General features: G+C 45.4%; 1 protein-coding gene across 2 annotated transcripts in view; it reads right to left on the reverse strand.

Annotated features, from left to right (window-relative positions):
* shroom2a (shroom family member 2a) overlaps positions 1 to 8987 on the reverse strand; it is a 305723-nt gene that overhangs the window by 220839 nt on the left and 75897 nt on the right. The window contains exon 1 of one of the 2 annotated variants that reach the window (XM_048602588.1): positions 6584 to 6648. The exons of the other annotated variant lie outside the window; for it this stretch is intronic. The gene's annotated coding sequence lies outside the window, so the exon portion shown is untranslated. Of the gene's footprint in view, positions 1 to 6583; positions 6649 to 8987 lie in introns of those variants that run through there. 2 annotated transcript variants of the gene reach the window in all.

Consider the following 8987-nt stretch of genomic DNA (forward strand, 5'->3'; position numbering starts at 1 on the left):
GTTGAAGGAGCCTCGAAGTACTGTAGATGGTACACAGTGCTGTCTGTGTGTCAGTGGGGAGGGAGGCTACTGTTTGAAAGCATCACTCTTCCACACACTTCGCCACTTGGCTCCCATTCTTTTCTTGCTAACAGAATCACTGAATTTCTACAGACCATTCAGCCCATCGTATCTGCACCAGCTCTCCAGTTCAGCTTCTCACTTCGTGCCATTCTCTCCTACATCCTGTAACCAAGCAGACTGCATCTTTTCAAATGAGCATCTCATTCCCATTTGCAGAGTCAAACCTGCCTCCACCACAGTCTCAGACAGTGTATCCAAGGCCCAAATCCTCACTGTGTGGAAGAAGGTTTTTTTTTGTTATTCATTCATGGGATGAGGGCATCATTAGCCAGGCCAGCATTTGTTGCCCATCCCTAACTGCCCAGAGGGCAGTTACGTATCAACCACATTGCTGTGGGTCTGGAGTCACATGTGGGCCAGACCAGGTGAGGATGGCAGTTTCCTTCCCTAAAGGACAAGAGTGAACCAGATAGGTTTTTTTCTGACAATTGGCAATGGTTTCATGGTCATCATTAGACTCTTAATTCCAGATTTGTTTTTTTTTAATTATTGAATTCAAATTCCACCATCTGCCAGATCTCCAGAACATTACTGGGGGCATCTGGATTAATAGTCTAGCAATAGTACCACTAGGCCATCACATCCCCATAAGCACTGAAACAAGTGCAGGCTGCTTCACAATAAGCTGGCCTACAGCAGAACACAGGATCTGACCTGACACTCCAGCCAGAACAGTGAGAAGCTGCTGCTTTTCTGATCTGAAACGCAACCAAATCCACGTTCTCGGTCTTATGGTCTCAGATAAATGCAAATACTCCATGCCTTTATTTTCCAAGAGCAGGGCTCCATTGTCCGCTCTCAAGCCCCAACCCATAATCTGATCACTCACTCATTTTCCGTGGGCTCCTGGTGTTCACCAATGTGGAGTGTCACATTCATCTAGATCATTAGCCTTGGAGTTAGTTCATTGGCTGCAATTCAGTTGGGACTGACAGAATGCGAGGTGACATTCACATAAATGCTCCTTCTTCCTCCATTTTATGGTAGGGACCTGGAACTCTCGGCCTTAAAGGGCAGAAACCCTCAATTCCTTTACAAGTGCTCAGAGAATGCACCTCAAGCGTAGGGCTACAGACAAAACAATGTGCCGTAGGATTAAGATTTCTTTGTCTGGCAGAGACATAATGGCCTCTTTCCGTGCCATAAATCTTCTACGATTCGATAACAAATCATCAGTGATGTATCTCCTATTTTAGAACAGTGACACTACTTCCAAAGAGAATGGAACACATTGACTGTCGTGTGTCTGTGTCTCCTGTGGTAGTGAAAGGCACTATAGAAATGCAAGTGCTTTCCTTTGACTCTTTATTCCTTCACATCAACAACAGCCCTCACCCCACAAGACAAATGGCAACCATCATTCTGGTTTGTGCTCCAAGCGTATAGAATCATGCATCCGACACAGTGTCGTGAACATGCCGCGTTTAGCACTGCCCATCAGGTCAGCCTATTAATGGCCAGCTCCCTCTGCTGCTGGAATACAGAGAGGGGCTTTCAATGCCACTGTCAGCATTGCAGTGGGCACAGAGCATTAGGGTACCCTCAGAATAAAGGCACCAGACACAAGAGTGCTCCCCTCAGAAAAAACCAAGCCCTGCTGCCAGTTACCCAAGTGAAGTGACTCCGACCATGGCTGCCCTGTTTCGCAAACTGTACGTGTAGGGTTGTGAAAGGGCTGAGCACTTCCTGATTCTGTAGGATATACCTGGGGCTGATGTTGCAACCGAAGGGGAACAGTTCACTTCAAGAGCCATTTTGCCAAAACAGAAGAGCTCCACCCTAACCCTATCAACAGGGACCTTGGGCAGTCTCAGCTTGTTCTGTTGCTAAACGAATCTGCTGTGCAGCTAGGACTCTTGTGGCGCAGCGGTAATGCCCCTACCTCTAGACAAGGGGAGCTGGGTTCAAGTCCCACCTGCTCCAGAGCTTTGTCATAACATCTCTGAACAAGTTTGTCTGGAATTTTTCTATTCGAAATACAAAGGCACAGATCATGTCTCCTGATTTTCCAGGGGTCTTTTATCCCCCTCAAGTTCCACTCTTCCTTCGCTCAGCCCTAAAAGCCCATGTCTCAGACGTCTAGTTTAAAAGATTATAGGCCTGATTTTCTCCAATCCATCTTCGCTATCAGCTCTTTAACAGCACAAGTCTCTGAGAGGAGGAGGGTTCTGCGCTGAATGCTTAAGCTTCTCAACAGGAATACATTCTGCATGCCACTCATTTCTGCAGACCATAAACAACAGCTCACAAAGCTGACTTTCAACTGATGTGGTAGCGTGAGGTTAGCACACATCGAAGGAGGCGGCGACCATCAGGAATTTAAGAGCTTTGAACTACTGCATATTCTACATTCAAACAGCGGCTCATGGGGTGGAGGCAGGAGCCGGAAGGGGAGATCAAATCGGAGCGAAAGAATCCAGGGAGGCGGAAAAGGCTAAAGGAAGAATTGAAAATTGGACTTCCATTTCCACAAGTCCTCAGGGCTACACCAGTCTGTGTACTCTGACAGAACATACAGCAACCTACTCCCATCACAACATTTGGTCTGATGTTGCTTTTGAAGTTTTGAATTAAAAGTCAAAGCCATGTGGTGGGGGAGGAGTTAAAAGACCTCCCAGCACGACGTTGGATTGGAGCAGGGTCGCTCCCCCAGGGTCCTGGTCACTATTCACCCCTGAACCCTGCATCATTCTAGTTCATCGTCAGGTCATGACCTCACTGCAGCTTGTGGGACTCCGTTCCACTGGCTATGGGACGGTCCTGAATATTGAAGATGTGCCATGAATGGCTCTTTGTTCATACAAACACATCACTTCTTTCCAATAGATCCCAAAGAAGCACTGACACCTCACTGCATCTTCCGAACTTCAGTTATTTAAGCCCCTCTGGCCTCCACCCTATCACAGATAACTATCCACTTTCCTGTCCTCTTCCCACAGGCTCAAAACTCTTACATTTCTATCTTTCCTCAGTTCTGACCCAAAACGTCAATTTCTGTTTCTCTCCAATGAATGTTGCCTGACCTGTTAAGTTTATTCTTTCCCCCCACCCCAGCTTTTTTGGTTCCAGCATCCACAGCATTTCTGTTAGTGCGTCTTCAAGCCCATCCTGATACGTTTTAGCCCAATATTGACCATCGACTCTGTTGGGCGCAAGAGGCAGCCATTTTATACCAAGCACGATCCGCCAAAACAGCACCGGCGTGAAGAGTGAGTGAACCAGGGCGCACAGAGGGACAGACTTCAGTCACAACTCTCACCTGGAGATGTCAACCCGAAGGAGGGAGAGGGAAATTTGGTTTAACCCAGAAGGCGACACCTTCAACAAAACGACGCTAAGGTCTGGGGGTGGCACGGTGGCTCAGTGGTTAGCACTGCTGCCTCACAGCGCCAGGGACCTGGGTTCGATTCCACCCTCAGGCGACTGTCTGTGTGGAGTTTGCACATTCTTCCTGTGTCTGCGTGGGTTTCCTCCGGGTGCTCCGGTTTCTTCCCACAGTCCAAAGGTGTGCAGGCTAGGTGGTTGGCCATGCTAAATTGCCTACGGTGCTCAGGGATGTGTAGATTAGGTGGGTTATAGGGGGATGGGTCTGGGTGGGATGCTCCGAGGGTCGGTGTGGATTTGTTGGGCCGAAAGGCCTGTTTCCACACTGCAGGGATTCTATGGTTTGGCCTCAGCTGGGAATACATCGTATCTTGAACCCTCAGGAGATTGTAGTGACACAAACTGAACAACCTCGATAGTTCGAACGCTCAATAACAGGAGATGAAATCCTTGCAGCGCTCTGCGATTATCAGGAGGTCAGGTCACATTAGAAACCATCAGGGATCACTGAACAATCATACTAAAGTCAGTTAAATCCATGGGAACTGTTCCAGAATAGCAGGAGGTATCCAATTGTCTGGTTTCATAAAAATGAAAGACAGAACACTGAACATGAAGGACAATGTACCCTCCTCATGGCCAAACTTTGACAAAATTAAAAGCCCCATTTTTTTTGGAAGAAGCCTTACCCGATCCCTTTTCACACGTCTCTTGAATGGCTTCTGAGGTTATCACAGGGAGCAGTCTTGAATTCGCATGGAGCCCCTGCAGATCCGAATCAGTGGCACACCCATCCGATGAATACTTTGGTTTGGGGTTGGAAGAGTGGAAAACGGAGGGCAAAAACAGGAGGGAAGATTTCCTGCGCACTGAGGGTAATTTTCCTTGCTATTCGCTCATGGGCATCAATGGCTGGCCAGCATTTGTTGCCCGTCCCTAGCTGCCCTTGAACTGAATGGTTCGTTAGGCCATTTCAGAGGCCAGCTGACAGCCAACCACATTGCTGTGGGTCTGGAGTCACGTGCAGGCCAGACCAGGAGGGGGTGACAGATTTCCTTCCCTGAAGGACATTAGTGAGCCAAGTGGGTTTTTCCAACAAACAGCAATGATTTACGGTCTTCAGTAGATTCTTAATTCCAGTTTTTTTAAAATTGAACTCAAATTCCACTACCTGCCAGGGCTGGTTTCGAACCCAAGTCTCTCGAACATTAATCGAGTTTTTGGATTAATTGTCTAGCGATAATACCGCTAGGCCATCACCTTCCCTATGTTTCAGCTTCTAAAAGATCTGTCTTTCGTCTTTATGAAGCCAGGTGTTTAAATACGTCATGTTATTCTATAACAGTTCCCATGGATTTAACTGAATTTATTATCATTGAAAACCATCAGGGATCACCAAACAATGTGACCTGACCTCCATATAATCCGACAGTGCTGCAAGGGTTTCATGTCATGTTCTTGTATGTTCGCTCACTTGAACTTGCATTCCATAATGCCACCGTTACAAATTTCCTCTATCGCTCCCTCCAATACTCTAGCCCAAAACTCCATCTTTCCCTAGTTTCTCTCCCATCTTCCCTCCATGTCATTGGAACATAAGGCCAGCAGTAGGCCATTCAGCCTGTAAAATCTGCCCTGCTATTCAATACTATCACAGCTGATCAAACACTTCATTGGTTTTTACTGACTGCAACTCCTTCATCCTCTGAGCTGATCTTAGCCATGAGACCCACCTCCTGCTCCATTGACCCCATTCCCACCAATCTGCTGACCCCACAGCTCCTCGTCCTGATCCCTTTATTAATCAATACTGTTATCTTGAGGTGCTGCCTCTCTCTATAAAATCTGTCATCACTCCTCTCCTCAAAAATATAACAGAGCTCAGCACGCTTAGAATCTACGGTCTCACCTTCAACATCTCCCAGCCAGTTCGACAACAAATACTTCCTCAATAAATAAGTCATTCTGCTATTACTCAGGTATTACACCTATTCAATGCCCAGCAAAACATACCACAGTGGTGCAACTGAACCTGCTCCACTGCTCTCCAGTGTGCGCACACTTCGGCAATACTCAAAGTAAGGATAGCTAAGTAAGTGGCAATGATGCTGGGTTAGGAACTCAACAAATGCCAATTGAATGTAGACAGAGGGGCAAATCAGGAAGCAGTTTTCTGTTCTTCAGTCAGACCTTGGCTGAGTTCTATCTCAACTCCATATCCTATCCCATATATTCTTACTCCGCACAAAACCATCAACCTCAGTTTTCCGCAAGTTAATCAGCTCAGCACATTTCTCAAAGAGAATTCCAGATTTCCACATGTCTGACACCGAGCCTGAGGAGACATGAGGGACAGCTGACAAGAACCTGGGTCAAAGTAGTGGGATTTTAGCAGCAGCTTAAGAGGAGGGCCGAGAGGGAGAGAGGAGAGACTTAGGGAGGCAATTCAAGGAGCGGTGAAGGGTTGGGTTAGTGACAAAGTACCAAACAGAGAGAAAAAAAACATCAAACACAGCCTAGAGGACAAGAAGATAACATCAATAAAGGAAAGCAGTGACGATGGATTCAATCCTGAAACAACAGCTAATTTATGCAAATTACATAGGCAGGATCGGATAGGATAAATATGGCTTGGTAACGTTTGGAGGATAAGGGGTTGTCAATATGAAGGCTACCATCATTCCAAATGGCCCTTTCCTGTCCACCGAGTAACCAGTGCAGGAGGGAACCACCAACCTACAGACTCTCACTGCCTCCTCAAAGAGGTAGCTGTGATATACAAAGCAAGTTTGTGAAATCCTGCACTGGCCACGTCATTGCTTCAGGGAGCTGCATTGGCCTCGTCTCAATCGCTCTGGAGTTGCTTCATCCACATTCACCCTCCCGACTCTCCAACACAGTGTTTCTCAACCACTGGGACGTGCCCCACTGGTGCGGTACAAACAAACAGTGTCAAGGTGCAACGCCAAGAGCTGACACGCTTGCCAATGGAATGCAATCACAGGCTTCTCACAATTCACTTCCTCACTACAATTCAGCAATACTACTTAGTCCCAGCAGAAATCACTGCAATTTTTACTGTCCCTCAAATTTCCAAGAATGTTCAACAATAAAATGCACGTTAAAAAATACACACCTCAGAATAAGTTGGGTCCTGGTTTTTATCAATGTGGGATTTCAAGGTTGAGAGCCACTGCTCTAATAGAGCTCCAACACAGTGCAGCGATTCAACACTAAAATTAGAATTACGTGTATATGGATATTGCTGCAGGCAATACCAGTATAGTTGGCATTCCTTTACTCATGCTACACAACAATCACGTGTACAGACTTGAAGACGACTTTACAATTGTTTTCAGCTGCAAAACTGCCAAATAGCTTTAAAAGTCCAGGCAACATGTTCAGAAAAACACCTTCAAATGGTCAAGATCCACCAAATAGCTATCTCTGCTTGTTGGTAACATGGTTGCTGTTAGGGTCCTTTGTCCACTGATCAACAGATTATCATGACCATGGGTCAGAACCCTGAAATACAACAGACACTTCAAATCTGTAATTCTAAAGGTGTTTCTTTTTTAAATTGTGGCTGTAGATGTAAAGTAAGTGGGTGTCTGGACACCCAAGGAATTTCCTAACTATGGACGCAAAGGGAACTTCAAGCAACAGTCCGTAAAACAAAAAGGTGGGGGTGGTGGGGAAGGGGGAAGACAGAGAGAGACACACAAGTCAAAATGGACTGTGATCTCTCATGACTACAAAGATATTGAAGGGTTGATGACCTCTTGAGGTTTATGTTGCAAACATTTTTTTTTGTTTTTCCCTTTGAAGAATACACAAGAACCAGAATTAAAATGCCAGCTTCAAATCTACTGAGTGTGCTGGTGAGACTGAGCACGTATACCAACGGTTTAAGTTACCCGTGTGTAGCAAGAAGAAAGGAATGCAAGCTATGCTGGTATCGCCTTTGGTGATATCCAAAGAATGAGCCTTTGGTTGTGCACTGTTGGAACTAGCCTGGATTCAAACATTAGGATGCTGGGATGGTCACAGTCAAAGAACTATCCACTAGTTACCCCAGTGTTGCAAGCAAAGAGACTCTCTCACTCGGACTCCAAGAAGTTACCCAGTTAGCTATCGCCTTGGATGCTGGATTTCAGGTACTGGGAAAAGGAAACAGAACAACAGAATTTCAACCAAGCTGAAAACTATAAAAAAACTTGAAATTGATTGCTGACCCAAGAGCAGCCCTACTAGCAAACTCCACTGCTAAAGTCACAATGTTCAACCATCCACTCTGTGGATTTCAGAGACTGACCTGTACAGTTTTCAATTTCTTTTTCATCTCTTTTTGGACTCACCTCTTAGCGTTGCTGATTCTTCTTGTGCTTCGTAATTAATAAACTCGTGCTTTGTAAACTCAAGGAAATCTGGTTAAGTCGGCTCCAATTAATCATATGTTTACCTGGGTCTCGCAGAAAAGTAAGGGACCAAGACAAGGGAAGGGACCTATTTCTAAGCTAACATGTACTTCATTCACTGCAACGGGATTCATCCATCTTCGGAGTTTAATGATTAAGAGTTTCTCTCTGAGAACCGTGACAAAGTGGGGAACCTGGCCTAGGGTCTGTGTGTAACAACATTCCACCAGAGACACTGCCCGAATCCAATCACGGATGCTGCGTCATCAATGCATTTTAAAAGTAACACTGCACACATTATGTAATGCTGCACATAAATCTCTCGTTCAGGTCCCAGGGAGAAATCTCATGCTTACATTGGTTTCAAGTAGGGAGACTTAAAGCACACTGGTTTCATGTTTCATTTCTGGGACTCTCACAAGCTGCTAACTGTTTCAAAATCCATGCACTAATTTTTGGTTTATGGTCTAACCTCCAGACTCAACTATTCCAAAGCTACCAGTACCTGGCTTCCCACCTTCCATCTTCCTTAAAGGATAAGGTCAAAAATCACACGACACCAAGTTACAGTCCAACAGGTTTATTTGAAGACACACACTTTTGGAGTCTCGCTCCTTCTATGGGTGTCAGTAAAAGAGGTGGTATTGGCCACAGAATTTATAAGCAAAAGATCAAAGGTCATAGAACTGACGTGGTGTTGAACAAACCTAAGATGGCTGTTAAATCTTCAATCAGTTAGAAAGGATTAATGTGCTAATTCCAGAATTTCTTTCATGTCACTGCCAAGAAATAACGAAAGGTTTTATCAGTTCCCTCAGTATACCAGAGGTAACATCCCAGGTCACACAATGCATTTTACGTGTGAGGCCTTGTTTAAAACCTGGCTGTGTATCAACATGGAGTCAGGCTGGTTTTATTTCCAAAGTAGAAATTTATAAAATGCCACACTGACTGTCTACAAATTGTGCGCTTTTCGGACAAAATAGAATGTATCTGCAATTATAAATCTGCAAATGCAAATTCACCCCGTAGCTTTGTATGTGTTTGTGCGTGTGGGGGACAGACAGATGGAGAGACAGACAGACAGGCAGGCAGTCAGAGAGAGAGAAAGAGAGAGGGGGA

Source organism: Rhincodon typus, chromosome 11, assembly GCF_021869965.1.
Source record: "Rhincodon typus isolate 14 chromosome 11, sRhiTyp1.1, whole genome shotgun sequence".
Lineage (NCBI taxonomy): Eukaryota > Metazoa > Chordata > Chondrichthyes > Orectolobiformes > Rhincodontidae > Rhincodon > Rhincodon typus.